Source organism: Zingiber officinale, chromosome 7B, assembly GCF_018446385.1.
Source record: "Zingiber officinale cultivar Zhangliang chromosome 7B, Zo_v1.1, whole genome shotgun sequence".
NCBI lineage: Eukaryota > Viridiplantae > Streptophyta > Magnoliopsida > Zingiberales > Zingiberaceae > Zingiber > Zingiber officinale.
Window position 1 is genome coordinate 20,758,235 of NC_055999.1, and position 11,666 is coordinate 20,769,900.

An 11,666-nucleotide genomic window follows, 5' to 3' on the forward strand; every position below is an offset into this window, starting at 1 on the left:
TATATAGATGATAATAATATAAGGTGTCCTTGTAAAAAGTGTCACAATAGAAAATTTTTACATTGCGATACAATTTCATAATATCTTTGTATATTTAGTTATATCCTGAATTATTATAATTAAATATGTCATGGTGGACCATTCATATCTGATGAGGATTATGGATGAAATATATAAGCCTCAGTTAGTGGGGATTAAAGTTATTATAAATAATTAAATCTATATTAAAGGATGATAATTGATGTAGAGGATCAGAATTTTATTCCCAAAATGCATGGTCCAAGTTCTAGTTGTCATCCAAGAGTTGAACAAATATTTATTACTTATACATCACTGTTGGAGGAGGTAGAAGTACCATATGTTGATGAAACATATCTCCAATTTCAGAAAGTGTTGAGTGTTACAAATGAACCATTATGGGTTGGTTGTGATAATCACACTAAAATGTCTCTCACTGCAAGACTGTCACGCCCCGAGGGAGTCCTTGCCCAGTAAACGAATAGCTTCTCCTCCTTATGATAATACACAAAACCTGGATACATAGCCACACGACTGTATAAGTATAATAACCTATAACCAGCACGACTGGAATCATACTCAACCATGCAGGATAATAAGCAGTCTACACGGCTAGTATCATACACAACCACATAAATAATAAGTAGCCCACACAGCTGTAACAAAAACACAACGAAAGATAAAAGGTAGGTCACCTAAACTAAAATGACAAACTGTGTACAAGTAAAAGAATGTCACAAGTCTAAAAATCCACACAGAAGATACATATTATATGTACAAGTCCAAAACCAATAAAGTGAGTGAAAGAAATAACAGAAGAAACACTCAATGTGACATGGGACTGGCAGACAGGATCTCCAAGTGACTCCATAAATCCTATACCTGCTCCCCGGTGAAAGGAAACTAGTACAAGGGGTGGTAAGTCCGAGTGACTCAGGGGGTAATAGACATAGACATTGTATGGTCAATATAGAACATGGAGATCAAAAGTATACATTCTCAGTAGGAAAATAAGAACATGATTATATATGATATAATCAATGCACATAATCATAACTGATATAATGAATATATATACTCAATCTGAATCTAACACATACGGTATAGCGATCAGTAAACTCACTAGGGATCAACAATAGATCTGTTCGTACTACCTAAGCAATATAAACAACATCATATACATGTATGATAAATGAACATGTATGAAGCATGACAACCATATGCAACAATCATATTTCAAGCAAATACAACAATCACAAGTAAATACAGATATATCTCCAAAAGATGCACCACGCATCATATGCATATGCACATCCATGCAACATGGTCACTCCTGCCCACCTCTCAAGACACCACGACCCCTATGTAGTTGAGAGGTTGGGACAATGACAACTGTACTACCCTCCAGATACCACTATCCTTGAGTGGCCGAAGGGACAGTTTGCTAAGTAGTTATCTAACTACATAGTGACAAGATCCCTGCTAACTCAAAATGCTGAATATCACTACCCCTGAGTGATTGGGTGGCATGATAGGATAAACTCCACTCCAAGATACCACTCCCCCTGAGTGGACGAATGGGTAACTAAAAATGACTGACTACTAGCTTATACCACAAGGGAACAATGGTTGTCAGCATGCAGTGCAATGATGAACATGATGTAAATAATCATAATATTGACACAGTCATCATCAATGTAACAATACCACCAACATATTGTAAAGCCCGAAAAATTCCCGAATTTATTTTAGAAATATCCTATGATTTCTCTAGATTTTTAGGATATTTTTACATAATTTTTGGAGTACCGGAAGTAGCAAAAACAAATAGGTCGCAAAATAGCTTAGGCGGGAATCGAACCCGAGACCTATGGTGTAAGGGATAATGCTAGTAACCAGTTGAACCCAGCAGGGCCGTGCTGAAAGAAGAGGGAATCAATTATATTTATAATTGATTTTGGATGAATTAATTAGTAAATATAAATAAGGATTTAAGTGAGAAGTTTAGATTATTTTCTCACCGTGGCTTTTCCTCAACCGAAACCTAAAACCGCCGCACCTCTCCTCTTCCCCTCTTCCTCACGCACGGCACACACTAAGCCAAGGGTCAAGGGAACATCTTCCGGCAACGACTCCAACACGAAAAAGGTTCTTCTCCGCGAGAGGAACGCGAGGACATAAGCGATTCGTCGAACGGAGCAGTTTTCTGGAAAACCTAGCGGTTAGAATCGTAAGAAAACCTTGCGATTGAGGTAAGAAACCCCTCACCTGCAGTATAATTGCTCTCGCTTGTTAGTTTTGGCATTAGTTCAGTAGTTTTAGGGTGTGTTTTTAGTGCACACCAAGCATTCGGTAGAATGCCCAGTTCAGAAGGATGCACCAATAGGCGACCTAACAGCATGTAAAATATATTAGAAATATTTTATTCAGTTATTTATCAGTTATTACAGCTATATGGATCAGATATCCATTGGGTAGGCTCCCACAGTAGCCTCTAGGTTCGATATAGCTCTAGGTTCAGATAACCTAGAATAGCAAAGTAAAATAAAACAATATTTTACTTTTATTCGGTTGGCACTGTACTTGGATCGGATATCCATGGGCTGGACTCCCACAGTCGTCCCTTCAGATAACCTAGTAACCTACCGGATTCGGAACTTGCAATCCGTGTCTCGTAGGGATGCGCGACAAGAAGTAAATGAGCTGCTGTGAAACAAGATGTTTAGTATTTTCATCTATTATATGTATAGTTTTCAATTTGAAACTAGTGATGAGAACACTAATTTAGCTTTCAGTTTAGTTCGTTTACATGATTTGAGTTCATGTACAGATTTAGATATATGTATGACTAGTTCAGTTTCATGTTCAGTTTATATGCTATGCCATGTTTCAGTTCCAGTTTATGCTTTGTATGATACCATGCCATGCTTGCATATTCATTATGTTTCAAACATCATGATTTAAAAACATAATCGCATCGTTGCATGTTTTAGTGAGGTAGATGGTTTCTTACTAAGCTTTAAGCTTACAGATGCTACTTTTCTTATACTGCAGATACCGGTAAAAGAAAAGTGGACTAGCGGAGGTTGGAGGGATGCTACGATGATGTGTGTGCAAGGGTTTGGAATAAAGATCCTTGGGGATCTATACGCTTATTTCAGTTTTGATACTTAACATGACTAGTTTTATGACTTAGCCTTGTTGCTAGGTGTTATAGCTTAGTGAACTATGTTTTGTTTAGATTATCATGTTTAGAATGTTATTATTTACGTGCTAGAGTGTTTTCATGTATCTAGAACTTGTGTATGCGATTTTGGCACGAATCGCCGGAAATCGAAATTCGATATCGCTTGATTATCGAATCGGATCGGTCGCCAGACCGATCCAAGGTTATTTTCTCCCGGATCGGCCACCGACCGATCCGATGGATACCTCATCAGATTCCCTCGATCGGCCGCCCAACCGATCCAACATCGAACGTAAGGCATCCAGTTTCAGTGCTCGGATCGGTCCGCACCGATCAGACACCGATCGGTTCGCCGACCGATCAGTTACCGGATCGGTCCGCACCGATCCAAAGAGGGCATTCAGCAAGTCGATCGATCCGGATCGATCGCCAGCCTAGCCGGGAAGTTAGTTCTCGAGTTCCTAGCTCGGATGGGAGGTCAAGTATCCTCCTTAGCACATGTACACCAACCGAAAAGGGCCTTGAATCCTTCTTTATAACAGCATGGGTGTATCAGTTGTCGATTAACCGAGTCGGTTAGTGAAATTTTATTTTACCCGTTTTCCGCAAGTAGCTTCAGTAGTTAATGTAGCGATCAGGCTCACAGATTAGTACCCAGGAGTTGGGTCGTTACACACACATCAACATTGTACCTACAGCTTCCAAGTAAGAACATCTCTCACTCAGTTTTGTTTTCAGCTTTCATATCATTTATATGTGCTTTCATGTTTGCTCTCATGTTGGTAGTTAATTAATTCATGTTTACAGTAATAGTATTTAACATGTTACCTGTAGTTAACTATAACATGATAGCCTAGTTATATATATGTATTCTCTGCTGTTTAGAAAATGGTACGAGGACGTTCGGCTAAGAAAGCATCAGCGGCTGAGCCCCAGTAAGAGGCAGGCAGTTCAGTGCCTCCCCCAGACCTTACAGCACTAGTGGCTCAGCTACAGCAGCAGTTAGCTGAACAGCAGCAGGAGATAGCCTCCTTAAAGGCTAACCAGCAGACTACTCCCCCCGTCACTCCAGTACCGAACCTCACGACTCCAGTAATCACAGAGGTTGTACCAGCTCAGCCTGCAGTACCAGTCCCAGTACCCCCAATAGCAGGGGCTAAGAGAGAAGCTTACCTTATCCAGTGGCAGAGAATTAAGCCCGAGAACTTCTTAGGCACCAGTGAACCATGGGATGCTCAGGCATGGTTTAAAACACTGGAAAGCACAATGGAGCTTCTAGACTGGCCAGAGCACGAAAAGGTGAAGTGTGCCTCCTTCTGTTTAACAGGAGACGACGACGTGGTGGGAGCGATTAAACCGAGTGGCCAAGAAACCGATGACATGGTCAACTCGAGAAAGAATTCTTCGAGGAATTCTTTCACGTAGTCACAAACCGACACTATGACGAGTTCTGCACTTCGTGTGGCAACCTATCGATTCGAGGGCGAAGAAATTCAACAAATGCCCGTCTGTCCTGTCCGAACTAGTCCTCACGAGAAGAAAGTACGCTGATGTCAAGATGCTCTGTACCGAGATCGCGATGAATGGTGTGGTCTATAGGCTAAAACCACGAGAGGAGTTAGTGAGTAGTGCCTCGATCACCGAGCACTATCGACAATATCACCCAAGGGTAAGGTTTCCACAGAGCCCAAGGGACAAGCTAGCTCGTGTACTCAGAAAAACAGGACATAGCTCCAACCGAAGGGGAAAGCAGCAAGCAATGACCAGGAGGACCATTGGAAAACATTCCAGACATCCCAAATGTACTACTTGTGGGAAACATCATCCGAGTTTGCCAAGGCGCGAGGTTGTTTTGAATGTGGATGAAGGGCACATGGCTATGCAGAAAAGGTCAACGACTACCTCCTCGGCCGATACAGAGATGGCTCGGCATCACCAAGCACACCAGAATGTATCAACCTTAGATGGTCCATGATCACCACGATTAGAAGCCCCCACAGCTAACACAAATGCCGTGATTTTCTCGACCGAAGAGGACGTGCAAATGCCTCCGACTTGTCACGGTCGATCAATATTTTACAAAGATAATGCAACCGTCTTATTCGACATCGGGCAACCCACTCTTATGTATCCGGGCATTTGCCGAGAAATTAGCAACACCTCCATAGGTACTCAATAGTCGCTTTATGATAACACTACCTCATGAGACATTATGGCATCTACACACGGCTCGCCGCACCATTATAAGCAGCGGACAGAACTTTTGTGATCCGATAGTGCTAGAAATGACGGACTACCACGATGTCATCTTTGGAATGGATTTCGACACGGCGCATACTACTAGAGTGCCGAGATCATATTCCAACTCGAGAGTACTACTGAGTACATGGAACCAAAGAGAAAAGCTGAAGTTTCTCTCGACCGAAAGCACAGCTTAATGGATTAGTGGTATGGGATTTTAGCAAATGTAGTCAACACCACCAGACAAGAACCAACAGCTTTTCGAGGTTCGAGTCGTTTTGACTACCTGATCTTCCTTCCTCAAGAGCTAGCTTAGCACCTGCATGTGAGATTGAATTTGAGATAGAGCTCATTCCGGCACAAATCCAATTTCCAAGGCACCATATCGCATGCTCAGCAAGGAACTTGGGAGCAATTCAAGGAGCTTCTTGACAAGGGTTTCATACGCCCTAGTCACTCACCATGGGAGCACTTGTCTTGTTCGTGAAGAAGAAGGATGGAAGTGCCATGATGATAGACTCATGCGTGCTGAACCGGTCACGATTAAAAATATAGGTACCCTCTCCCAGAATGACCCTGACTCACCAAAGGGAGCCAGTGTTCTCTAAAATTGACCTCATCGTGATATCACCGTGTTAGAGTCAAGAAAGGTGATATACCTAAATTTTCGGACCGACACGACATTACGAGTTCAGTCATGCCTTCGCAAGGACAAATGCTCCACTACTTTCATGGACCTCACAGAGTATTCAGAATACTTAGACAAGTTTGTCATCGTGTTCATCGATGGCATTCTTATCTATTCAGGCACTCAGGAGGACCATGCAGAGCATCCGAAGACAGTTCTGCAGATCCTTCAGAGAACCAGTTGTACGCCAAATTCACGAAATGTGAATTTTGGCTGGACCAGTAGCCTTCCTAGGTCACATCATCTCCAAGGATGGTGTTATGGTAGATCCCAAGAAGATAGCGAAGTAATCGAAGAGACCCAGAACGCCATGAAATCAAGCTCGGGATTAGCATGCTACTACTGAAATTGAGGACTTCTCCAGATAGCCTCCCACCGACAACCTCACCGGAAGAACAAGAAATTTCAAAGGGATGAGGATCATGAACTAAAACGAGATTGACCAAGGTTCTATTTTAACTATACCGAGAAAACACGCATACTCGACATCTACATGACGCCTAAATTGGGATTAGGAGCAGTACTGATGCGACGATGATCGCCATGCCTCCAGACAACTCAAGGATTATGAGAGGAACTATCCTACTCACGACCTTGAGCTTGCAGCGTTCGCTCTCAAGATTTAGAGACATTGTTTGAGCTGCGCGCGAGTGTATACAGATCACCAAAGTCCAAGTATTTCTTTACTCGTAGGATCCCAATACGCGCAGATGGTTAGAGGGTCAAGGATTATGATATAGATATCCTCTACCATCAAGGGAAAGCTAATAAGGTAGCAGACGCACTCAGCAGGAAGTCCAGTGCTACCTTATTATCTTTAGCAGCTATGTCACCACCCCTAAGGAAGGAGATTACGACCTTTAGTCTCGAGCTTATAGTCGACAGCTTTCCACTATGTCCTTAGCATCTACCTTGCTTGATGATATCCGGACAGCTCAGGATCCCGAAATCCAGAAAATCAAGCAAGGGTTAGCAGAATCGGAAAATGGAGAGTTCGAGTGTTCGCCAAAGGTACCTGTTGGTTCCATCATCGAGGAACTACGAAGTAGATTCTAGACCGTGCTCACAGACTCTACGCGATGTATCCCGTTCCACCAAATGTATCGGATCTAAAGAAACGATTTTATGGCACGGATGAGCGAGATATCGCTAGATACGTCAAGATCCTGCCTAACTTCGCCGAGGGTTAAGGCAACATCATGACTGTGAGGAGTTCGCACCGATCCAGATTCCAGAATGGAAGTGGGAGGATATCTCTATGGACTTCATAGTGGGATTACCCGAACCACGAATGGTTTTGATGCCATCCGGGTAATAGGTTGACTAAATCAGCCCACTTCTTAGCTATTAGAATATCCTATTCCATGGAGCAGTTAGCTCAGTTGTATCTCAAGGAGATTGTCAGTCGCATGGAGTCCCACGAACCATTATATCGGACAGATGAGATTTACATCACACTTCGGTGTGTGCGATGCCTGGCACCCGTTAAAATTTAAGATGCTTTCCATCCTCGGATCGATGGTCGACGAGCGAGTAGAAACGGTACTCAAGATATGCTCCGAGCTTGTGCCCTAGATGGGAAGTTGGTGCAAATATCCGAGTCTAGCACTTGCATACAACAATGCTATCGTGCCACCACTTCGGCATGACACCTATGAGGCACTCATGGGCGAGGTGCATCACCAATCACCGGTATGAGTGGTGAATGTAGAAGGAACTAGAGCTGCATGATCTAGTAGTAGATACCACACAACCATACAGATTCACGGAGGATAGAGACAGATCGGAGAGGCTACGGATACACGGCGCACCCCTAGAGTTTTCGAGACACAGTTCTCATAGTAACTCCCAGGAGTCATGCGTTTTGGGAAGAAGGGCAAGCTAGCTCCCGAATGTGGGACCATACCTTATCGAAGAGAGTGGGCAAGGTAGCATATGAGCTAGAGCTACCTCGGGAGATGTCAGTTGTCCACAACGTATTTCATGTCTCCATGTCAAGAAGCATATTCCAGACGCCACCCAGGTGATTGAGCCCCGGTTAGTACAGTCCTGATGATTTACATTATGACAATGACCTATTCGATAATAGATCGAGCAGGAAAGAAATTACGGAACAAGGAAGTACCATTAGTCAAAGTCACCGGCAAAATCACACAAGCAGAGGCGACTTGGGAGACAGAGGCCTTGAGATGTATACCAGACTGTTTTAAGTTCGAGACGAACTTTTATAAGGTATGGGATTAGAAGTCCAAAATTTCAATTTATTTTAGAAATATCCTATGATTTCTCTAGATTTTTAGGATATTTTACATAATTAGAGGAAGTAGCAAAAACAAATAGGTCGCAAAATAGCTTAAGCGGGAATCGAACCCGAGACCTATGGTGTAAGGGATAATGCTAGTAACCAGTTGAACCCAGAGGGCCGTGAGGAATCAATTATATTTATAATTGATTTTGGATGAATTAATTAGTAAATATAAATAAGGATTTAAGTGAGAAGTTTAGATTATTTTCTCACCGTAGCTTTTCCTCACCAAAACCTAAAACCGCCGCACCTCTCCTCTCTTCCTCACGCACTGCACACACCAAGCCAAAGGTCAAGGGAACATCTTCCGACGACTCCAACACGAAAAGGTTCTTCTCCGAGAGGAACGCGAGGACATAAGCGGTTCGTGGCGCTAAAACCTAGAATCAAGAAAACCTCATTGAGGTAAGAAACCCCTCACCTGCAGTATAATTGCTCTCACTTGTTAGTTTTGTAGTTCAATAATTTTGCCAGTTTTAGGGTGTGTTTTAGTGCACACCAAGCATCTTGAATGCCCGATTGTAAGGATGCACCAATAGCGACTAAACATGTAAAATATATTAGAAATATTTTATTCAGTTATTTATCAGTTATTACAGCTATATGGATCAGATATCCATTGGGTAGGCTCCACAATAGCCTCTAGGTTCAGATAACCTAGCTCTAGGTTGAGATAACCTAGAATAGCAAAGTAAAATAAAACAAGATTCATGATTTTACTTTTATTGGCAATCGCACTGGATCAGATATCCATGGGTCGACTACGTCCCTAGGTTCAGATAACCTAGTAACCCCGCTGATTCGAACTTGCAATCCCGTGTCTCGTAGGGATCGCGCCCAAGATACATGTGGCCCAACAAAGATGTTTAGTATTTTCATCTATTATATGTATAGTTTTCAAATTTGAAACTAGTGATGAGAACACTAATTTAGCTTTCAGTTCAGTTCAGGTTCAGTTTACATGATTTGAGTTCATGTACAGATTTAGATATATGTATGACTAGTTCAGTTTCATGTTCAGTTTATATGCTATGCCATGTTTCAGTTCCAGTTTATGCTTTGTATGATACCATGCCATGCTTGCATATTCAGTATGTTTCAAACATCATGATTTAAAAACATAATCGCATCGTTGCATGTTTTAGTGAGGTAGATGGTTTCTTACTAAGCTTTAAGCTTACAGATGCTACTTTTCTTATACTGCAGATACCGGTAAAAGAAAAGTGGACTAGCGAAGGTTGGAGGGCGATGCTACGATGATGTGTGTGTGCAAGGGGTTTGGAATAAAGATCCTTGGGGATCTATACGCTTCCATTTCAGTTTTGATACTTAACATGACTAGTTTTATGACTTAGCCTTGTTGCTAGGTGTTATAGCTTAGTGAACTATGTTTTGTTTAGATTATCATGTTTAGAATGTTATTATTTACGTGCTAGAGTGTTTTCATGTATCTAGAACTTGTGTATGCGATTTTTGGCACGAATCAGTGCTGGAAATCAGAAATTCTGATGTCGTTTCAGACTATCAGAAACTGGATCGGTCAGCAGACCGATCCAGTGTCATTCCTTCTCCTGGATCGGTCTGCTGACCGATCCAGATGGATACAGTAGCCTACTGTATCTCCCTGGATCGGTCAGCCGACCGATCCAACATCGAACAGAAGGCATCCAGCGTTTCCAGGTGCCTGGATCGGTCTGCAGACCGATCCAGCACACCTGGATCGGTCCGCAGACCGATCTAGCAGGGCACAGAATCGTAGCAAGTTGATCGATCCGTGGATCGATCAGCAGCTTGCTGGGAAGTTAGTTCTGAGTTCCTAGCTCAGATGGGAGGTCAAGTATCCTCCTTAGCACATGTACACCAACCGGAAAGGGCCTTGAATCCTTCTTTATAACAGCATGGGTGTATCAGTTGTCAGATTAACCGAGTCAGTTAGTGAAATTTTATTTTACCCAGTTTTTCGCACAGTAGCTTTAGTAGTTAATGTAGCGATCCGGCTCACAGATTAGTACCCAGGAGTTGGGTCTTTACACATATGTACCTCCAGTACATGATCCATCAATCACATATATTTATATGTATGGATATGTCAAACAAGTGTCTACTAAATAACAAATACAGTGAGTAGCAACACCTTTAGCATAACTAGACACATATGCACACTATAGATAGGTATAATCATAATGATACCTCCAATAATCACACCAAACACGTGTGCTCACCCAACATAGGTTTAATCAACATGATTCCTCTAATAGTGCACACCAGACACATGTGCATATACAACATAGGTATAATCAGCATGATTCCTCTAATAGTACACACCAGACACGTGTGTCCTTGTAACATGTAAATGGACAGTTAACATGATAACTCTTATAGCATATACCAAATATGTGTACACTCAATATCATATGCATAATCAGCAAGTTAACTCAGTCAACAAGATATCCCCTACAGTAGATACTCTACATGTGTATACACTATAGAGTATATATATCCAAACCCAAGATTGTATATGAAATAACTAGATCATCTCTAAGATCAAGCACGTGAGTATCAAGAATGGACAAATATGTGTGGATTTAAGGTAAAGCAATATAATCTATCAAACAAAACCATGCACTGAGATCAATGATGTACAGAGGCCAAGGAAGAAGTACCTACCTTTATTCATCGATCATGCTAATAGTCTCATGTCGAGACGCTTGTTTCGAATCAGAGTCCTACAAATCACATGATGTATAATTCAGCTAACTACATATGCAACAATTAGCTAAACTCAAAACCTAAACTAATTAGGAGAAACCCTAATCGAATAATCATTAATTATCCTAATTAATGATTAAATTCAATTAATCCAATCCATAATCAATCAGCATTATTCATTACACTAATCAAATCCAATGTAGAAATGAAATTAACTCTAAAACTCACCCAAATCTGGATACTCTGTTGTTGACTCATGACTAGAGAAGCTTGTTCCCGGAACCTATGGTCGAAGTAAAATGGAGTTGCTGATTTCCAATTCAAAGACCCTACATCACAATCAACACATCCTCAACTGAGCACAAGACCAAATTTTTAATCCGCAACCTTTAAACTAACCACTTACCCCCAATCAACCCTCACCTTCTGGTCAAATCACTAGAACAGTATAGTTTGGCCAAAAACTTCACGTTGGATCACGGCTAAGGTCCAGCACTAGTCTTGAAGCTAGATTTGCA

At 41.8% G+C, this 11,666-nt stretch overlaps 1 long non-coding RNA gene across 1 annotated transcript; it reads right to left on the reverse strand.

The window, feature by feature from the left end:
* Positions 1-257: 257 nt before the first annotated feature.
* On the reverse strand, positions 258-11,464 carry LOC122003627. Its single transcript, XR_006118012.1, has 3 exons — positions 11,377-11,464; positions 11,107-11,165; positions 258-532 (listed from the first exon to the last, which is right to left on the reverse strand). It is a non-coding gene; the product is annotated as an uncharacterized LOC122003627 (long non-coding RNA).
* Between the last annotated feature and the right edge of the window lie 202 nt (positions 11,465-11,666).